Source organism: Mauremys reevesii, linkage group 4, assembly GCF_016161935.1.
Source record: "Mauremys reevesii isolate NIE-2019 linkage group 4, ASM1616193v1, whole genome shotgun sequence".
Taxonomy (NCBI): Eukaryota; Metazoa; Chordata; order Testudines; family Geoemydidae; genus Mauremys; species Mauremys reevesii.
In genome coordinates, this window is record NC_052626.1 from 48,039,914 (window position 1) to 48,063,360 (window position 23,447).

The 23,447-nt window shown below is 38.7% G+C and overlaps 1 protein-coding gene across 7 annotated transcripts in view; it reads right to left on the reverse strand.

The window, feature by feature from the left end:
• AKAP6 (A-kinase anchoring protein 6) overlaps positions 1-23,447 on the reverse strand; it is a 397,464-nt gene that overhangs the window by 69,358 nt on the left and 304,659 nt on the right. The gene's annotated exons all lie outside the window — the stretch shown is intronic.

The following is a 23,447-nucleotide window of genomic DNA, read 5'->3' on the forward strand; positions in this document are numbered from 1 at the left end:
GCTCAGTCTTCCACCATTGTGTAGATGAGGTCTAGGGATCCATATGAACATGGATTGTGTTTATTGTGTCATGGATCTGTGTTATGACTGGAAATGCATCAACTGTATTATAACACTGTTAACAGGTAGGACTAAAGATTGTTATAAACCTGTTACGGAACTGTGTGCAGCAGTTTCTAAACCAGTTCTCAATTTAAAATTATTTAGTGGCATGAAGAAGTTTTTCTGTAAGAGAAATAAGAAAACCAGTGAGCTCCTCAGGACTTTGGATTAACAGGTATATAGCCTCACTGGAATAATTTCAGAGTCAGGGCATGCCAAACTCATTGCATGGTTAATGTTCAGCCCATCAGTGACAGGAAACCTACTTCGCTGTGAAGAAATGTTTAGGCCCGGGAGCACAAAGTTCAAGAAGCAACTGTTACATACTGGATGCTCAAAAACCACTAGTCAAAGAAAGACTTAAAATAGTGCATCTCTAACCAAATCTAGCAGAGCCCTATACTTACATATAAAAAGATGCCAATATAACATGAGGGGGTTTGCCAGAAACCCACAAAGAAAGAAAATTATGAACTGAGGATCTCACATCATCCTCCGTTGATCTGGCTTTGCCTAGGTTTTGCAGCAGACATGATACACAGGTCAAACCTTCCCTAAAAGCACCAAAGGTTTAATTACAAATTAATATACTTTTGTCATACTGTGTCACAACCATTTTTCTATTTTGATACACGTTCTTGTGTAGTTAATGCCCTTTGTATTTTTCATAGACAGAATTTCCTGAAGTCTTTACTCTGTCTTTACTCAGGAAGTCACTAGGTGTTTTGAATGAGTAAGGACTGATTAAAAATAGAGGGATGGATTACCCTCTCCTGTGGTAAAACACATAGGTGTGAGTTAAGGGAACGCTCTGTGTACTTTCCCTCCCAGAGTTGCTCCCACACTGTTCCTTGGAGTGGGGAGGAAGGATTTCTCTACTGCAGAATGAGCTCAGGCTCCAAATCTGTACTTTCCCCAGATATATGTAAGGGTCTTGAAGTAGCCACAGGAGACCAGGGAAATCCATGAAAGTGTTCTGTGTTCACGGTGGCTTCCAGGGCTGGATTTAGGGGCAGGTGACTCAGGCGACCACCTCGGGGCTCGGTTTGAGGACACCAGACTCAGGATGCTGTGAAGTACTCAAGTTTAACAAATGGAGAGGGGGACGCCATTTGGTTTAGGGACAACCCTACTGGTTTCCTCCTCCCACCACTTAATGGCAGCATAGCTCCAATGAAATCATGCTATTATGAACAGTTTCTGGTGAACGGTGGGGAAAGAAATAAAGCATTGGGCTGTATTACCAGTCCTGGAATCTTTGCAGGCCAATTAGTGATAACGTGCATCCCACCAGCCCTATCTCTGTCACTACCCAAAGAAAGGCTCTTTATTCAGCCTGCTGCATCCTACTCCTTCTGCCCATGTGGATACTGACCATATGAGGTGGTCTGGGGTAACAGTATCATGGCAGTGTCTGAACTCTCCTGTATGGGAGAACTGAAATCCACTTTACATGTTTCCTATGTTCACAGATCTTGGGGACACAATTGGACTGTGAGTGAGGATTTCTAGACTTGGGCCAATGTTAATATAAAAAAGCTCTTCCTTTATTATAAACCCACCTTCCTGCTGCCTCCAAACTAAATAAAGGCTAATAGTTTCAGTACTGTGCTCCGGTTTGTTTCTTGTGTTATGTCAAGTGTTGGCACACCTCAGTGGATCCACAGTGCTTGCAAATGCGTCTTCAGTGAATATATATGGCTCATCGGCATAATGCAGCATAACTTCACTAACTGTAATGTCATTATGATGTACCATTTCAATGCTGTTTTAATACCATTCATGCTTACAATGTTATGTAATTAATATGTAATATCCTGGTATACAGTACACATTGAAAATGTTTTGAAATGTAATAATGTCCATACCTAGTAGCCACTTTTCCAATACAAATCAGGGGTGTCGTTAACAAAAAAATTCTTAAACACCCCAATGTCATAATTTGCATCAGTAAAGTGCATATTGTGGGTTAATGTACTAATAGGTATGTTAAAAACGTGATTTAAAAATTGTTAAAAGGTCAAAAATTGTTTTTTTCACCTTTTTATGTAAATCATAGTTTAATTGTTTTCAATCATTTTTTATATGAAAAGAAAAAAAATTCTCCTGGGTTTAGACTTTATTTTTATGGTCAAATTACAAGCATCTTAAAAAAGGTCACGTTTATATTGGAAATGCTGATGTAGCCTAAAGTATGGTTGCGTGTATGGTACAGCAGGAACTATTTTAAAAAATATTTTTAGCATCAGGAGAATCTAAATTTGTTTAAATCTGGACTTTTTTTTTTTTTTTACAATGGCAAGTAATGATAACAACATGCAGAAATGTTAAGGCTAAGTGTACAGTGTCAAAATAGATTGAATCTCTCTAAAAACTGGAAATTCAGGCTATTTAAACATAATCCAGATGTTTGGCTTTTATTCACATTTCAAGGAGGAGGAAACTTATATGAAACAAAATTCATACATGCACATTTCATTAGTGCCATTTCTATCACTGAATTAAAAGTTCTTCCATGTGCTTTCTCAAATCAGATAATGGTTTAAATTAAAGGAGTTGCCTATAAATTGTTCACCTCAGAAATGTCATTGAATTGTTTTCATATGGGAAAAAATATTTAACTCTTGTGTTAAAAATTCTGATAATCATTTTCTTCTTAATGCTATCAAGTGTAATAGATGGTGGAACATCTCATTCTAAACAAACTACGTGAACCAGGATAAGTAGGCACTCAGGACCAATGACTCTCTTAATGCAGTAGCAGGTATGTATTTTCAGATCCACACATCCTGATGGAATTATGAACACTTTGGTATAGATGCATTCCCTCCCCATTGATAATTAAGAGGGTCACATAACTCCAGATTTTTGAAGAGTTATTGTAGCTATGTTGGTCCCAAGATATGAGAGAGCCAAGGTGGATGAGGTAATATCTTTTACGGGACCTGAAGAACAGCTTTGTGGAACTTGAAATCTTGTCTCTTTCAAAAAGAGATGTTGGTCCAATAAAAGATACATCATCCACCTTGCTTCACGCAATTTTTTAAAAACTATTTAGGTGTTGCTGCCCTCAGCACTGCAATGTTTAACTCAGGGTTTCTCACACTTTATTGCACTGTGATCCCCTTCTGACAACAAAAGTTACTACAAGACCCTGGGAAGGGGGACCAAAGCCCGAGCCCACCACCCCAGGCAGGGGGCCCAAAGCCAATGGTTAAGGAGTGGTAGTAGTATGGCCATTGTCTCTATAAATTACACTATCCACAATAAATTGCACAATTCTTGTAACCTTCAGTGTCTTAGAAACTGAGATTCAGGATCCACTTCTTACTAGCGTCTCTCATGGACTAGATGACCTCTCGAGGTCCCTTCCAATCCTATGATTGATTCAATAATAAAGCGGTAACAGCTCCTCAAGGTAGACAAGTTAGGCAAAGCTTAAGAAAAACAAATTTAGGTAGAAATGCCCTTTATGTAGAATGGGCAAAACAAAGGAGAAAAAAAGGAGAAAAAGTTCTGATTTTGGTTCCTACCCTCACTGTTAAAAATGTATGCCTTATTCCAGTTTGAATTTGTCTAGCTTCAGTTTCCAGTTGTTTTATGTTGTTATACTTTTGCCTATGGCTTAAACCGTTGTGGTTGGAAACCCTACAGAACATGGTGTTATTGCAGGAATCTTACATGAAGCCAAACATTTGGTGGACTCAGATGAGTTTTGTTTTGAGTGTCTGGGCTCGTCAACTCATGTGAACCAAAATGGTCACACAAAAGCCTCAAGTGTCCACATTTTGCACAACTCTACAGCTTGATTCTCTAACGCACCTAAATAGAGCTTAGGGGCAGTGGTGAGCAGAGCTAATGAGGTACCAGTCACAGTTCTCTGATTCTCAGCCACCACCTGTGGCATAAACTAAAGATGCATGAGGGCAGCTTTAACTTCCACCATCCCATTTCCTTGCCTTCTCTTGCCATATCCCTCCACCCTACTTCTGGCATTTTCCCTACCTTCCGTTATGCTGGGAGTAGGTAGTGGAGCTTGGTGGCAGTGGCAAAGATTCCCCCTATATGAAGGCAATTCTCCAGTGCAGATCTCTGGCCGCTTTAGGTTCACTTTGTGAGCTTTCAATGTTTGTCAAAAAGTGAGGCTGGCAGACAAGTGACTCTGGGCCCCTAATGTTTCCAGTCCCTCTGCCACATGTCAGCTGTGTCCATGTTGGCCGCACAGTGTTGTAGCTACACTTTCCTATTTGCAGGTGATGAATGATAATTCCATACTCTGAATGGTTTGCATTTTAATTTTTGAAATTTACATAAAGAAATGGAAAAAGGTATATATTAAAATTTGGCGTTGGTATTTTTATCTTTAAGAAGGTCAGAAATGCATGAAGGTGCCAAAATTCTTTTGAAAACAACCTTTTGATAGGAAAAGTCAGGACAGAAAGGCTTGCAGTCAAATATTCTGAAGCGAGTTCAGGGAAGTTTGAATCTCCTTCAACCATACAGATCTCTAGGGAAGAAGGCTCAGAAGGGAATATGGAATTACAGTGATTACTTGTAATTGAATTTCCTAGGAAAGATTTAGAATATAAATATGAACTTGTCCTTTACTGGCATCTCTTGAAGACCATTTTGGTGCTGCTTTTATGGACAGCTAACGCCTATAGCCATACATGTCATCAAAGCTAGTGTGACAGCTCAAATATGAACCTGTAAGATACAGGTACTGTACAACAAGCTGTAGATTGGAAGCAAGTTGTCTGATGTCGACAATCAATCAACTTTCAATGGATATTTCTACTCAGTGATGTTTCTCTGTTACTCTATGCTGGGTATTTAGTTATTCTATATGGAGAAGGGAAAAGAAAGCTTTAAGAGACAATAGGGACCACATAGTTCCTCTAATTTATTACTCACATCTTTCAAAATGGACATTTTGTTAAAAACATCAGGAAAAATAAGCAACTCCTATTATTAAGATGATACATCCTTCCTGAATAGTTATTGCATTGTGCTGATGTCTGAGTAAAGTTGCTTTTTTTAACCATCATTAAGTTTCCTTTCTAGGTCAACAACCATTTTACACTTATTAATTATACTAAAGGAAAACAACAGAGTTCTTAGTGGAAGAATCTAAAATATAGATTGTAGCTTTGACCAAAATACTCTAGTTAATTCAAAAATACTAATTGTTATAGTACATTGCTATATAACTTAAGTTTAAATAAATTTAAGCAGTGAATACATATTTCAGAATGGCTCAGAGTACCTTTATACACTGACAGTCTACACTAGCACTACATTAACCCTATTAAATGTAATTCTTCCAGCTCATTGATGATTGACATTAGATACTGACATTTGAAGAATTGCCTTTATATTGATTTTATTCTTTGCCTCTTTAATAATGTGTTGAAGAAATAGCAGTGATAGAAGTTAACTGTCCTTTGGTAAATCCATTAAGCACTTAAGAAAAAGGTTTGAATATTTAAGCCATGCAAAAAAACTTTAAGGACATTACATATGTTTTTAATTTTGCAACCATTCACAGTAAACGCTGAAAAGTCCCATTAGTGTGAATACATTTACATTTGATCAGTAGAACATAAAATGCAGAGTTAACAAATTCCACACTGTCACATCCACAATACAATGCCATATAACAAAAGAAGTTTTAATAAATATTATGTGCATTTCTCAAGACCTGAGCCAGGATGTACAATGCACAATACAGTGTGGTGGGCCACCTGGTGGCCAAATGAACTAATTATACATTTAAAAGAGAAAAAAGCAGACATTTGTGGAAAATAGCTTTAAGTAAAGGAACAAAAACCCAAAGATAATAAAGTAGAACCATGTTGTTCGCCTACCTCAGAGTGTCAAGTATTGGCCACTGCTTGAGGCACAATACCAAGCTTAGGAAACCAATATTTTGGGACGTGGTAAAAAAAACGTAACCCAGATTCTTGGCTGTACAGCCACCTTGCCTCAGTCCACCAACACAAAGCTATTGTAAATCAACTAGAGGATTCCTCAGGCTTAGGGGAATCTTCCAGTGTTGTAAGGCCACCAGAGCAGCTGTTACACTACCTGCCAGATGGAAGTGGACAGAGTAAAGAGGGAATGGCTGGGACCATCCTTTACAATGACGATCCATGATTATGGGAAAGACCCTGGGGTAACTGGCAGCTGGCTTACAACAGAACAACCTGGAGACTTGTGTGTATTACCCTGAGGACCATTCCAGTCACTGGCTGAATCCAAGATAGGGGCGGCATGAAGAGCCTTCAAACCATCTTCCTGTCCCCTCAGCTCATCGTTTGTGTTTCTAGGAGCTTTTCCCTTGGGAAAACATACTGTGTTCTATATCCTGAAGACACTCTTACACTGAGCAGCTATTGCAGTATTCTTTCAAGTCTTCTGTAATATTTATTTTACTGTCTGCTCTATTCAGTCCTATTATATGTTCTATTTTTTTTATGAATTCACAATTTAAAAAAATTAGACTACCTAGTTTTGACCTCATTCAGTATCCCTCCATTCAATATCAGTTCCTTTCCTATAAAAACTTTTAATTCCCCATCTAAATGACTTATGGCTTGAGCTGCTAGTACGGGGCAAGTCGCCTTCTGGAAAAGCCCCCAGTTTGCTGCCTCTCAGCTCAATGCAATCACATGCTGGAATCCCTACAAGCAGGATCAAATTTAAATAAAAATAGTTAAACAAAATATTTTGGGTGGTTTTGGATAAGATGTGATGAACTTTGGAGAGAATTTTTTATTGCATGTTTTGTCCCAAATACAGAATCAACACAGCAAGAAAAAAAGATGGTCTATTGGGAGAGGGAGGAGAACTTTTAAATAATATAGACCATCATTCCTCACAGGTTTGACATTGAACCCTATTATATTTTCTGCACTAGGGGAAACTGCCTACTCTTAAAGATGGCTCTAGATATTGGACTGAGTTCTGCCCTCACAGACTCATGCTGCCATTCTTAAAAAATCTGATGAGTCCCCACATATTAATAGCACTGCTGAGCCCTACATACATATTGAATTAGGAATAAGTAGAAAGTCAGTGTTGGGCACATTTTAAATACCTAAGAGAGAATACAATTATTTAAAAACAACTACTTTTTTTTAGTCTATTTTGTGTTTATTTTTAAGACACATATCTAGTCTAAGCACTGATGCCAATAATTGAATTTTGTAATTCCTAGCACCATTAAGAGTTATCTAATATATTAAAAAGTTTCAGAAAAGCAGCAGCAAAATTTGAATTTGTGATGGAAAATGTTTATGTTTGACACACACATTAATCAAAATGCTGCCCTTACTGTTACAGAGAAGCAGAGTAAGGAGCTGGCCATGGCTCTCCAGCCCCCATGCAGGAATGCTTATGGGGGCTGGAGAGGTGGGAGATGTGCTGAGACATATTTTGGATCTCTTTTTAAAGGAGTAAGTACCCACACCAGCTATCAAGTGCTCGAGGTGCAGAGTATTTAATGGTGACTGACCACACCTACTAATGAGACTGCACTCCGGAGGGCCATGGTAACCCAGTGGTTAGGGAATCCTGGCCTGGGTGCCCAGCCCTCTTGAGTAATAAGTGGCAAATCCTGTTCTGCATGCGTACCCTGTGAAGAAAGATGTTCTTTGTGTCCTCTTCACCACTGGAGAACCCATGCTTTACACGGCAGGATTTGGCCCAGAAAACAAAAATCTCCCAGAATAAACCCAAAACAGTGGACATGTACTATTATTACAGATCGATGGAATGGCTCTCCACTGTCCCCCTCTTGAAGACTCTAAAAGTTGAATAACTAAATCATGCCTTGCTTTGTGAAAATCTCCCTAAAATCCTTGAGTGTGCATATTTTAAATCTAACGATAATCACTAAGCCCCGGCCTGGCATAAGTGGGAGTAACTCCATGGACTTGCACTCTTTTACAGCTGTTCTGAATTTGGTGTAAAGCGCCTGAAAATTAGGAAACTACAGATACTTCTTTTGAGTGCACAACATATTAGACATTGGAGGCCTTCACAGAATGGACTGAGGATTTGTTAGAATAAACTTTTGCATGGCTGCGCAAACATAATTATAGTACATCAATCTTTAGAGTATAATGTAGCTCCAGTACATGCTTAGGGGCAGACAGGCAATTTAAATAACAGTACACATGCTGCTGTGTTCATCTGTGACTGGTGATGTTATGAGGATCTCTCCAGTAGCTGAGAAACCTCCAAACATGGAAACTTGTAGGGATGAGAAAACTTCAAAAAGTTTGGAGGTTTGCTTTGGTCAAAATCAGCACCCAATGGTTTAGGTACCTTATCTAGCTGAACATCTTTTGTCCATAAAACTGGTCCAGAAATCTCCTTAGAACAGGCTTGATACTGATATTTTTGGTTCTTCTTGGACCAGAAATATTGTAAACACAAGTTTTTTTATATCAGAGGGGTAGCCGTGTTAGTCTGGATCTGTAAAAGCAGCAAAGAGTCCTGTTGCACCTTATAGACTAACAGACGTATTGGAGCATGAGCTTTCGTGGGTGAATACCCACTTCGACAGATGCATGTTTTTTAATGGTACTTCAGCATTTCAGCTTCCAACTATGACTGAAATAATGACAGCCGGAGGCATGATAAATGGGAGGGAAAGAAGTTAGTCACAACACTTCCAAACCATCAAAAAAGTTCTGGCTTGGTTTGGTTAGAATTTTGGTCAAAATTGTCTGGTTCTATAGAAATCCATTTGACTCTTCATAATAACCTGGGATGCTGGTGCAAGAAGATTTATTTTAATGCTTGTGTCTGTATCTCCTTATCAGAATACACATCCCTGTTTTGGGATGCATCATGTTTCATGCTGGATAACAACACGAGAGGACAGCATGTTTCTAGAACTAAATGGGCTCTTTGTTAAGAGAACTATTTACAGAGGTGCTGCAACTGCTGCTGGTATTCCAGTTATGTGCACACAGACTGGATTCCTGCGGCATCCTCCAAACTCCTGCAGTTTATGTGCTTCCCTCCAAGTTCCATGCAGGTTGTTACATTTTTCCTTTTAATAATCTTTGTTGTTGTGTCTCTTAGGCTAGCATGACTTGCTGTGGCACTTGCTCCTTGAGACCTGTAGTATGAATCGTTTTAATGCATGTAGCATCCCATCCTGTTCAGTTCTTTGTTGGATTGCTTGAGCCTCCCAGCAGATATGCAAAAAGACATTGTAGTATGTCCATAGACTTTATTTCCTGTTCCACAGAACCATCTGTGTTGTACTCTGGAAGGGAAGCCCTGGTCAGTGTATCTGCCATCATAGTTACTCCCCTGGCAGTACCTTATCCTCACTTCATAGAGCTTCAATCTCAATACGATGTGTTGCAGTCACTTGGGTGCACTCAGCACTGGCTTCTTCATGATGTTTTCTAATGGCTTGTGAGCAGTCTGCACATCTACCTTGTGCACAAAGGTGAAATGATGGAATCATTCTAATCCAAAGGGCACAGCCAGTAGCTCCATTTCTATCTAAGTGTATCCCGTTCCTGCATTTGTGAGGACTATAAGCAAATGCTATTGGTTTCTGGCCTTGCATCAGGCCTGCTCCTAGGCCTCCTTCTGAGGCACCATTCTGTAGCTCTCACTGTTCCAGAGCCTTGTAATACTTTAGGACCAGTGCCTTGCTTATTATCATCTTTACTCTTTCAAATGCCTATCCTTGGCTGTCTTACAATTCCAACACTGCTTCATTGCGTGTCAGCTATCTCAAGGGTTCACAGGCTTCTGACAGGTGTGCACAAAATCTGGAATGATGGTTGGTCATTCCTATAAATTTCTAGACTCCCTTCACATTCTTTGGTTTGAGCACTTCCTTAATGGCTCTCAGTTTCTCAGAGTCTGGTCAGAGTTCCTCAGAAGTCAATAGACGTTCAGTGTAGAGGATCTTAGTTCTCCTCAGCTTGTCTACATTTTGCTGAATATTCTGCTGTTGGCATCTCACTAGGAGTAGCTTGTTATCATGGCCCTGGATTGCATTTTCCTTGACTGCTTCTTCTCCTCCAATAAGAATGTCATAATGTACAATCTTGATGTGTGGGAGTCCCTCTAGTGCAGGGTTCAGTTTACACTGGACCACCTCTGAGGCCAGGCTGATGCACATAAGCATTAATTCCCAGCAATACCTGCCAAAAGGTCTGGCAAAGGTTGTTAGGTGACTGGATGGGTCATCTAGCTCAATATGCCAGAACCCATTCTTGACCTCACAAACCATGAACACTTTTGCCCTAGATAAATCAAGTAGTATGTTCTCAATTGTTGGTAATGGGTAGTCTTTTCAATGCTCTGTTAAGTGGTTTTGGGTCAATGCAGAGCCTTAATTTACTCAAAATTTTCTCACCACTACTAGGTTGCTGATCTACTCCGGGCTAGTTTCAATAAGAGTAAAGCCCTGTTAGAATGCTGGACAGGGCCCATGGGGCCTGTTCTCTTCCTCTCTCACACTGGGGATACTCTGGTACTGTCCTATGATCATTGCCCTGCTGCCCACAAAGTGGGTGATACTCTTGTGTGTCAACTACTATAAATGCCAAGTGATAGCGGGTCATTTTGTGGGTTTCTTATTGGCAGCCTGCATTTGCCCATTGGCCTCAGAATGGTAACTAGTACTTGGTCACGTCTCCAGTCTAATATTGCTGCTTATCAGTGTTGTGGGGATTACATTGCAGCTGGCTCCAAAATTCAGCTGGAATTGAATTGGTTGTTGATCAAACAGCCTCGTTGCAAATATGAGAGTAGAATGGCTAGCATCCTCCTTCTGCAGTACATGTATATTGAGAGTGTTTGCATCTGCTAAAGTGACAGAGCAGAAATCCTCAATCACTGCATATGTTACTGCTTTTTTCTTCTTGGGGTAGCTGCAGCATTGGAACATAAAATGTCTCTTATTTCTTACACTGTTACAGCTGGGCAATTTGTTTTCTACCTTTCATGTTGGTTTCCACAGATGTACACAGGACTATGATGCCTTCATTCTTGGTTGTTCTACCTTTGTCCTGCTACCTGGGTTTCTTTAGCTTGAGCCTATGCATTTGCTCTGTATTAGTGGCTATCTTTGTTTTGATCCTCTCTCTAGACAGTTCAGATGCCCTTGTTATTTGGAGGCATTTCTCTGTGGTCAGATCTGATTCTCTCAACAATCTTTCCTGTAAACTGGAATCACGTCTCACAAATGATCCTGTCTCTAATTAGCAAATCTTTTATGTCTCCAGAGATATATGCAGATACCAAAGCTCACAACTGTGTAACTCTTCCTTCTTCTGCTTCTTCGTGGCCTGTCTCTCTACAATCTCACACTGCTTGGAGTAATGGTACTCAGTCACCTTTATCTGCTGTGCTACATTTTGCATGTTATTTCTGGCAACAGTGTGTCACTTACTTCTTATGTTTCCCCCCACTATGAGATAGTAAAAAGGCTTTACCTTAAATTTTTCATTTGTATCAACTCGGTATACAGGCTAATTTCTTGTGCTAGATTTTTTTTCTGGAAATCCAGCTTTCCTAGTGGCCAAAGGCTCTCCATTGTGCCTGTTTTCTCTGCTTCTAGGAGCTGCTTTGTTTTCCTGTTAATCACACTCTCTTCCTCATTCAGACTGACTGCTGCCACCATATTCTCACATACCACTTGTTGGGTAATAACATGAGAGGACCCCATATTTGTAAACTAAACTGGCTCTTTATTAAGAGAACTATTTACAGTGATGATGCAGCTAGCATTCAAACCATGAACACAGAGCCTGCCTTCCTGGTGCCTCTTCCAAACTCTTCCCTCATGCAACCTGTGCGCCTCCCTCCAAGTTCCATGCGGGTTGCTACACATTATGCATAAGATTCTATTATGGAACCAGGAATACTAATTTGTAGGTGAGCTAACTTCATCCATGAATGGATGGGAGAATTAAGGTTAAGTAGGCCTAATATATACCTAAGCTTCACATCTCCTAGACAGATCCCTTCAAACACTTGAATGGTTCTTGCACTTCCCTAGTGAGGCAACCTAGCCAGCTCACGCAGAAAGTCATCCCTTGCACCATAATCTGCTATTCTGTCTCAGATTCACTGAAGTGAAATCGAGCCCTCTGGGTCCCAAAACATAAACTTCAATCCTCAGTCTGCGATCATGGGTTTGTTACAACATATTATATTTTCACTTTATCGTGATAATTTTCTGAATGTTGAGGAACAGATATTTGGCCATATTTACAAAAATCTTCCCATTATGTACATTCAAACTGAATCAGATATGCACATTAATTCAAATTTAATCATATATACATATTAACACATATTCACATGTTTAGTGGTCATATGAATTTTAATCGATGTACAAAGAAAACTGGTCATGTAAGAGACTAGAGGTGCTGATACAGTGCAATCATCATAACATCTAAGTGCTGATTGTTGAAGAAGAGACAGGGTGGACAGAAGGGAAAAAATTAGGAAGGAAAGAAGAGCTAGGGAAGGAAAATCAGACTGGAAAAAAAGAGATTGCTTTTTTGTTACACTCTCAAGAAACATTACAAATAATAATATAGTCTCTTCACCCTCTTCCATCTCTGTTCCCAATATTCTCTCAACAAGCATGCACTTTGATCTTTTAATTTAAAAATAGAAATTCCTAAAGTAGAAGCTGTCTTTGCTGAAAGGATGAGAATTGTACAAGTTTCCCAAATAAAGCTTTTCTTTTCTGTTTTACTGGCATCTTGAGTTAAGCATTAAGAAACAGAGAGACTGCAAAGCAAAGAGTTTTAACATCTTCCAAGCTCGGTAACTCATGTTTCAGTCTTCCATCTCTTGTGGTCTCCTAATAACTAGAGTTCTTCAGTCCTCCAGAGGATTTTCAGAAAGTACAGGGGAATCAATGCCTAATATTTGAAAAAGTACTTTTAATTTTTTGAAGGGGAAAGAAAACCCTTTTTGTCTTTCCTTATACAACATAAAGAAGAAAAAAGGGCAAAACCGCTTTACCTATGCAATTTCCTTTAAGAACAAAACTAAACTGGCTATTTCACTCGATCTAAGGCAGTTGATGATTCACTCCTCTGACTTTTAATTTCTTAAGTTTGGGGAAAAAAATTGAACACAAAGATGATCTTATGGAGGTAGAACACTGTATTGGCCAGATAGCCCTACCCGCTCCAGAATCATGTCTGGAAATTAGTCACATCACACACGACAAGAATCTAGAAGCCCTGAGAAATAGTTGAGTCACTACCTGTAAAACAGATCCATGCCACTCCTGGAGGGGAAAGACCTGTAAAGAACAACAGAGTCTGTTGCTCACAGGAATTATCAATGCGTCCTTCAGAGAAATGAGCCTCCAGCTTTCCTGAAAAATGGAAATATCTGCCTGATCATCAGGAAGCAAATACTTGATGCAGAAAAACTCTCCAACTATTGCTTCATCTTCAGCCTCACATTTCTAAGCAAAATCATTGAGAAAGTAATTACTATCAAGCTTTAACAATATGAGATTGAGGTCAGTATTCTGGATGCTTCACAGATGGGCTTTAAAGTGGGACACAGCATAAATATAGCTCTAGTGGCACTAAAAGATGACCTTCTCATGGCAGTTGAGAGTCTATATATGTCAATGCGCACACAACTCAATCTGTCCTGCTTTTCACATAGTTGGTCACGAAGTGCTGCAGGTCTGCCTGCATGACATAGCTGGAACACTGTAATGGCACCTATCATTCCTGTGCATCTGCTCCTCTTCCCCAAAAGCCCTCATTGCCATTCAGTCTAGGATCTATCCTTACCTCACTGCTTTTTTAATATTTACATGAGATCAACTGGTGAGGTGGTGAGGCATCATGGACTTTGCTGCATATGTGTTGATGAGACCCAGCTGTGTATCACATTTTCAATAGGTGCTACCAACACCATCACAAGGATGTTGCAATGCCCACAAGACATCATTACCTAGATAAACAAAAGCTGGATCAAACATGATCCACACAAGGCTGAAGCAATGCTGGTAAGAAGGAGAAAAGGTTCAAAGAATTAATAGAACACTATTCTCCTTCCATCAAATATACCTATTCCCCATTTATTAAAGTTGAGTGAAGCTTTTGGAAAGTGCTTTTTTTGGTCACTAAGCCTGGATGATCAGGCAGCATCAGTGGTAAAATAGATATATAACCCCAAGCAGAGAGTCCCATAACCAGAGAAAGGAGAAGAGCAGAAGACTCCAGGAAATCCACTAAAGACCTTGCTGCAAATGTTTAATTTAACTGGTAAGTGCTTAGAAGTTATGCTGATGTGTGCTATACATAAATGAGACAGAAAGAAGTGAAAGTACAGTACTTTGCAGTGTCTTAGATCGTAGGCATGAAGAAGCAAGTGGCCTTCCCTTGGAACAGTATCCCAGAAGAAATGGTTTAGACCATCGTAAGAAAAGAGAGCCAAATGGTCAAACACATAACCGATGATCACTAGACTAAATTTTGTTATTGACAGTGAATAGGTCATATCCACACTTCCATCTGATATTGCAAGCAATGAAATAGGAGTTTTTCACATATTAGCTGGCTGCAACTCTTAAAACACACACAATAGAATGTGTTCAGAATCCCGGGAATTCTGCAGCTAGCTGTGGATTTTGCAAGGATAAAATATCAGCACAAAACCTTAAAATCCCCAACTGTGTCAGCCTCTCACTCATCACAGAAGTTGACATTGAGGTGCCCCAGATTTCCAGGGGCCCTGCTACAGTTATTATTACAATTAGTAGTAAATGAAATGAAATGTTCAGAAGGAGAAGTTAGCATACAGCACTGTAGTGATTTTTTTTATGGCATAAAATAACTGCTGTTTCTGTACTGTCAGACACAAATGCCTGGTTTGTCTAAGGAACTCAAATTCCTGGTCTGTCTAAGGAACTTTTCAGGAGATTATAACTTGGCCATACACATTTGCTCTAAATTGAAACTTGGCATGGAATAAGGATTTTTGGACATATTTGTATGGGCATGTATTAAGTGTACTGGCATCATGAGTGTTTAAGGTCCAAAGAATTTGTCTTAATCTAGCACAACTTCATGAAGAGGTATTTTGTTTGTTTGCTTAAAAAAAACTATTAAAATCCTTTTTAAAATATAAAGGACTGCACAAAACCTGTTTGAGGAATATGATGGCTATGGCATAAAATAACAACAGGAGATTATTCTAGGAGTAAATAGGGAGCTCAGAAAGAGTAAGTTCACACATTGTATTATGGATATGGAATAACATACAGGAAGAATGCAATTAAAGTAGTAAGTCAAATGAGTTTGGGGTATCTAGATTTATTTCTGGAAAATGAGGGAATTAGGCAGCATAAGGTGAAAAAGCAGGAAAGGTGGGATCAAAATTCATCAAAGAAGGTAACAAATATTGGGCCATATGGCCTTTTTGTGCTCAAAATATGTTTAAATGTTTTCTATCCAAACACCTTCTCCAACAAGCAAGCAAGCAAACAAGCCAACCAACCAAAGTTCAACATTCAAAGTTAAAACTACCTCTCTATTCTTAACTCACCCTACTTTGTTCTATTATATAAAGAGATCTCAAAAGAAGTGTTTGATTTACAATGCAAGGGTTGCACAGAGGCCTGAATGAAAGATGGTAAATCAGCATTGACTCTGGAATTTCTTTACTGTAATGGGCTGATCTCTCAGGCATTGGCATTATTCTATTAGAATTTTTATGAGTGAATTTCACATGAGAGTAAATATTTTTAAGCATTCTATGGGGATTTTTGTTAGGTGACTTCCACAGATTTTATTAAAGTTGAATAATTAAATCATGCCCTGCTTTGTGAAAATTTTCCTAAAATCCTTAAATGTACATATTTTAAATCTAATGATAAACACAAAGCCCTGGCCTGGCACAAGTGGGAGTAACTTCATGGACTTGACTTCATGGACTTGTACTCTTTTACAGCTGGTCCGAATTTGATGTAAAGTGTCTGAAATTAGGAAACTACAGATACTTCTTTTGAGTGCACAACGTATTAGACACTGGAGGCCTTCACATCCTTCACTGAGGATTTGTTAGAATAAATTTTTACATGGCTGCGCAAAAAATATTATTGTATTATAAATCTTTAGAGTATAATGTAGCTCCAGTACATGCTTAGGGGCATACAAGCAATTTAAAGTGGCTGGATTGGACCACCAGTGGAATGGCTCTCCACTGTCCCCCGTGTTGAAGACTCCCAGCACAGGAGTGAGGCTGGAGTGCTAGTATACACTGGCTATTCTTAGCTGCATCAATGACCCCTAGGGCTGTGGGCATTTGAGTGCAGTTTAGACCAGCCTTGAGGCTTCTCTAAATTGTTTGGCCCCAGAACACAGGAAATGTGGAGGTGGCCCACACCAACTTTGTTGCCCCTCGCCTCAGGTTTTGTACTAAGAGAACTTTGGCTGGACCTGAAAATCAGGGTCTTCTTATTAATATTATTTTCTTTAAGCATAAAATGTGCCTACAAGATCAATAAATATGACCTTCCTCTATTTTGGAATTCATTTTCAAAAGCATGCTGGGTTGAATGTGGGGAGAAACTCTTTTACTCTCATGAGATGTACTAGGGATTCTTTTGGAATAACTGGGGGCTGGCCCCAAAAGAATTTCTACGCTGCTTTACTGCTTCTAGAAACATGTTTATGCATTCAAAATGGAAGCAGACAGGAATATCGTATTCTTCCTTTTTTATCCATACTTTATCCTTACTTTGATTATCGCGTCCAGAATCACAATGTTTTCCTGTTGTAATTACTGGAACATTAAGGCCAAACATTTATCTACTTTAAATAAGACTTCTTGCTAGTAATACTTCCCCCTGCTACTTTTTAAATAAAAATATAAAATTTGCCATAGATGCTGAGCACTTTGATCATAGATAAGGCTGTGACTCTGTCATGGAGGTAACGGAAGTCATGGATTCCGTGACTTTCTGGGACCCCCGTGACTTCTGCAGTGGCGGGTGAGGCTGGCTTGGAGGCGGCTTGAGCGGCCTCTAGGCCAGCCACATCGGCTGCTGCTAGGGCAGTCTTGGGCCCCCGTGCGCCCTCCCCCCCAGAGCAGCAGTGTCTTGGGCCACAATCCCCCTTCCTCCCTGGAGCACCCATGGCGGTCGCAGGTCATGTGCCACTGCCCCCCATCCCAGCACCAGTGGCACCCCTGGGCTGTGTACCACTGCCCCCCTTCCTCCAGCCCCATCAGCCCCAGAGCACTTGTGGCGCAACCCCAGGATCCCTCTCCAGAGCACCCGTGCTGCCCCTGGGAGTCCCCCCTCCAGAGCACCCAAAATTTAGTCAGGGGTATATAGTACAAGTCATGGACAGGTCATGGGCTGTGAATTTTGTTTACTGCCCATGGCCTGTCCATTACTTTTACTAAAAATACCGATGACTAAATCTTAGCCTTAATTATAGGATAATGTTAAAATATAGGCCTCGTCTTCATTGAAAAAATGAACTATTTTTACACTAGGTGTCAAAGATGGCTTTCCCCAGTCATCTTTCCAGTGGTGTTGAAAACGAAAATGTTGGTGTGGAGAGTGTCAACCAAGTTCAACACATTGCTATAAGTGTCTAGGATGCTTTGCTACAACAGGTATTGAACTCAGTTGACCCTGCTATCACAGTGGGACAACTGTTTTCAGGACAGCTTCGGTTGGGCAGCCATTTTTGACACCTATCGTGAAACACAGTTCAGTTTCCTTGTGTAGAAAGAGTCACTATATTCTTAGTTTCTAAAAAGCTTCACTCACCAAAGTTCAGTCATGCTTTCTGGCATAATGACATATTAAGAGCATGTTACAAAATCAGAGTCAGCTGGTCCGATTATTTTTATTAAGTCGTGTATCTTTTCATATACCTATGGACATAATGTAAGAGCACTGAACAGTGATACAATTAACTGGTGCAAATGAACAATATCCTTATTGGTATTATTTAACAGTATAATCTTTCTGTAATTTTTGAACAGACATGAGAAAGGAATATATATATCTTGACAGATAAAATCAAAGCTTTCACCTTGCAACACTCAATTTTTATCAGTGTTAAAGTAAAAGTCATATTTCAAAAAGCTAAAGGTTGCACTTTTTGCAATTTAGCCTAAAAGTTTATTAGCAAACTATAATGACTATCCTGATTGCAATTAAAAAGGCTCCCAAATGGGTCAACATACTTAAGTGCTATCTGCAATCATTTAGATTTTAACATGATGGTTATTACTTATTACCAAGCTGCACAATGAGATATATTGATTACTTTTAACCTTTAGATCCAAGGATTCAGAAAAGGTCAAGGTAGCACTCTACCTTTCCTGTCTAGTAAGCTTATGGCCTTTAGAAGAATTCTAAATGATTCCTATTGGCAAGGCAGATTTGAAATTAGTTTATTCTCTTGGCTGACATAGAAATGATGACGTATTTAAAAATACTGCAAGCATAGCACATTTATAGTTTCTGTCTAGAAAGGGCCTAATCTTGCAACATGCTGAGAGCTTCCTGAGAATTGGTGAGTACCCTCAACTCCTACTGACTGTTAGTGGTCTCATATAAGAAGATAGATTACTAGACTGACAGGAAGCTCTAAGCGTTTTGCAGAATTTGGGCTCTAGGATCATTCTCCACAGGATTTAGTCCAAATAGAATACTTTTCAGGCAGTTTACCTTGTAATAAGTTTTTTACAGCAGTAATTTGGTTGAAATAAAGACAACTACAGTGTGGCTTCAGTAGGTATACAGTCCTTGTTTTAAATGGAATAAAGTAATCCAATTGAACTACTCTGTTTTACAAGTGAAAAAGATACAGAGCACATTAATTGATCCTTGCAGGCTTCTGGTATTTCAGCTTTCTTTCTCTTTAGTAACATTTAGAACTGCTTCTCACATTTATATCCTCAAAGTGAACAGAACTCAGGCCTGAGATTCAGGAGAATTATGGGCAAAAGAAACATATAACTGTTATGTGTTAGATTAATTCACAGAACACTTGGCATTATTATTGCCAAGTAGTCAAATTGTTCCAAGTTGTTCCGGAAGGTTGTTATTAATAGTATGTTTTCTGAGGAAAGTTCTGTCTACTTTTGGAACTGCATTTCTGTTGCCAAGGAAACTCCTTTAAGCACAGCATTCTAGGAGCACACTGCTGCTTTTGTTTGCCAGTATCCTATTCATATCATCTAAGTAAGCACTTTACATACTTCAGCCTCTGGTTTCAAATGTTTTAAGTTTTTGTTTATTCGTGTTACTATTTGAAATATAGTTTTTCTTTTTAAATCCAGGACTAGTCTAAGTTTATTTGTAATAGTTGCATTAAGGAGGGAGGGTTGATTTTTTTTGCAAGTTTACGATAAATTAGTTTTAATTTGAATAATAACTCCATAGGTTATAGCATTAGTCCTTAAGTGTTAATTATCTTTTCACTCTGAAATTAATGTAGTCATTTCCTACTGACTCCTCTCCACTGTTATTGAAGTGCCGAGGAAAACATGTCATTGAGTTCTGAGCCAGAACTGTTGTTGTGATTAATCCTGGTCACATGGCCAATCTCTGCCAAAAGGAGATCACTGAAAAAAGGTGACAAAGACAGTGATTTCCTGTCAGCAAAGAGTAGGACAGGGCTGTCTAGAAGTGATGCAAATGAGGGAAACTTTCACCACGGTTTGTTTGAACCACTTAGAGCCACAGCACACAGAGTTAGAGTGAATGGCACAATGGAGCAGCAGCACACCCAGAGGAGAAAATGAACTGCACCTTCAGAAGAACCGTAGCTTCCATTAGGGAAACAGAAAAACTGCTGGAAAGGTTTTTTTCAGTTTTTCTTTAGAGGTCCATAAGACTTGATGTGCATTTTAATGTTATTTAATACAGTGAAGTTTTTCCCTTTGATAGGATACTTCAGTATTTAACCTGTTCAAAAGCCACATTGACAGATTTTCTTCTAAATCTTTTCAACTGCTGTACCAATTTTTTTCTATTTATTATAGAGTTCATCTTTGCTGAAGATTTAATAGTTTAAGAGATTGCTTATGCAGTATGTATTTCAAGCATCTTAAATAGTTTTGTAATCATACATCCAAATATCAAAGGACATCCTGGTGTTTTTATTTTGAGTTTTTTAAAAAAATGTTTGTTTAATTTTATTCTCTACATGCTAACAATTTTAATAATCATATCTTACTTATTTAAATGGGGTTTTAATCTAACAGACAATTAAGTTTTACAATTAATCTTCTGGGGAAAATGTAGGAATTATCATTAACTTTCTGCGTCTCGTACATTCATTTCTAATCTCCAGAGCTCCAATAAACACCGATTTGCTTCATTTTTGAACATTCAAGGTAGAGATATAAAATCCATACCCGAGTTCCCAGTGAACGATTCATTAGCAGAGTTTAAACTCTGTGGGCCTGATTCTGCAAACCCTCTGCATGCAAATCCACCTGAAGTCAATGTGAGCTCTATATACAAAGAAGGCTTATGGGATCAGGTCCACATGCTATCGATAAAAATGAAGGTTTCCATATATGTTCAACTGAGATAAGTGCTCTTCAGAAATCAATCAGATAACAGAAAAATTTAGATGTTCCTTATAAGTTAATTTCAATTGTAGACTAACAGGCTGTAAACCACTCATTCTGTGTTTGCATCTGTAACATATATTAATCAAATTTCAAAATCATGATAGTTACTTTTTAAAAACTGAAAATGAAAATTGAGTGAATTGTCCTTTTTTATCCCTGGGAGAGGGCTGCAGGAGGAGGAAGGATTATCTTTAGAAGTTGTGCTCAAACAGGAAAATAAAATGAAAGAGAACCAACAATACTGCTAGTGTATATCATACATGCTTAGAGTTTTAAAAAAATACCAGCTGCACTATACACTTTAATGCATGCTTTCCCCTCCTGATTTACCTGTTTTATCATACCTCCTTTCCATTCATAGACTCCTTAGGGGCAATGATTACTGTTGGTAATAGTGATACCACAGCAGGTTCACTGGCAGAGAAGGCTTGCTGAGCTGGCTCAGAGGTACAATTACTTGTCAGCTCAATAGCTGGGAGGAGGGGATCTGAGGGTTTAGGAGAATCCACCAAAAAGCAGAAAGTGCAATTAACAAGTTCATATTTGAAGCTACAGTTGATAAAGAATACTTAAAATAAGGCCTATGTTTTCATAACACCCTCCATCATTCAACAGTTTTGATTACTCAGCTGCCTGCATTTCTTTTAAGATTTTCTTCCCCCACAGAGTAGAATTACTTCCATGTTTAGTATAAAATATAGACAGTGTTGATACCACATGGTTGTGATTGCTAGACAGACCACCAACGACTGTGAGTCAGATCTTCCATATAGGTAGAGTGTCACTATTAAGAGTATTTGTTATTGACTGTAGGGTAGGTTAGCTAGGCTGGGTATTAGAAATATAAATGCTGAGTGTTGTTAGGGGTATGATGTATCCTGGTTACTAAAATCATAGAAATTAGAGATAAAAAAGCCCATGTTCATTCACCTAATCTGTCCTTTTGCCAAGCAGTGTGTGCACCCCCACTGTTTATGGTTTTACAGTGGAAGAACTGCAATCGTACTAGAATAATATATTCTTAAAAGCTTTAAAATTGTGGCTGGAGCTCTGCAAGAAAGCGCTCCACCTGTGGAGACTGCAGAGAGAATGTGCTGAATCCAGTTTGGAACCTGTGCTCATTGACTGTAGGCCTGGCAGATATGTGGGAGCTATAGACCTGACAACTCTCCTCTGTCTGAACTTTCCAATCCCAGGAGCATTGTACCAGAAGAAGCCAGCATAACTCAGGGCTCCATTAAATCCAGGCAATATTATCTCCCTTTCTGTGATAAAATATTTCTGTATGTGCAGCCTAAAGTTGTGTTGGCCATTTTTGTCGCCATACTGTATTGCAAACCTCTGAGTAAGTCCCCGTCCTCTTTTATCCCTCCCATTACACCACTAACCACTATTTCCCCAATTATATACATTACTATTCATACCTTTATGACTGCATTTCAAATCCATCAGGATAAAAAACATTTCTAAAGGGTGCATAGAATAGTGGGGCCGAGTGCTTCTTGTGATTCCAGCCCATTTTTGTTGTTTTTTTAAAAATATTAGAATTTTTTGAATTATTGAATGTAAAACTGAAAACAATGGCTACATTAAGGCATAGAGAAAAGCACTTTTTGGAAATTGTCTTGTATGAATATACAGTGCCTAAGCATTTCAATCCTGACTTGTAACACACTATTTATTCCAATCCACACATTTTTAACAGTGAGGGTGATTAGCCATTTGAATGAACTAACAAAGGAAATGGGGGATTCTCCATATCTTGATATCTTCAGATCAAGACTGGATGCCATTCTGTTCAAGTTATTGGGCTCAATAAAAGGGTAACTGGATAGAATTTAAGGGCATGTCATATAAAGGAAGTCAGAACAGATGGTCCCTTTTTGCCTTAAAATCTAGGAATCTCTGAGTCTATCTAGGGCAGAGACCATCAGCTATGGTATGAAATTATGTATTTAGTTTTCTTTTAATATTAACAAATGACCGACAAAGAGAGAAACTGAGGCTATTAAACTTAACTTACTTGTGACTTTTCTTCCTCCACAGAGTAGACTTAGTTAGAGCTCAAACAATATTCTTTTCATGTGAAGGTATTTTATAACCTATTTCATAATTATCTGTTTAGGTCCTTTCAAATAAAAGGACCAGCATTAGATAGAATAAAATGCATGAAGAGCATCAACAAATTATGAATTCAAAGCAAGAAAATATAAATTATATTTAATAAATTATCAAATCATGTAACCATAGAAGAAAGAAAACAACTTCTATTTGACCTTGACTGTACCATTTATTCTATAAGAAATAAAAAAAAAGCTAGAGGGTAGTTGTTTCTTGTCATTATACTATTGCTGATTCTGTAGTTAGTTATTAATTTTATTTTTTATGATTCACAATCTGCTCTTTGAAATACGCCATATGCTCAAAGCAATTCAAGGATGACAACTGTCAGAATTACTCCAATAAAAATTGCCTAAATGAGGAAGATTTACTGCAGCCTGATATTTCTGTGGAAAACCTCTCCCTCCTTTCCCCAACCCCCATCATGCCCCTTGAATACAGTTTCTCAGACACACAGTCAAGCCTGAAACAGTTTTAAGATGAAATCTATATTTTGGGGGACTATTAAAATTATCCATTAAAAAGAAGAACTGATAAAACAATCTGGAGTAAGACAGCAATGGCAAATAAGGGAAACAGTATATATT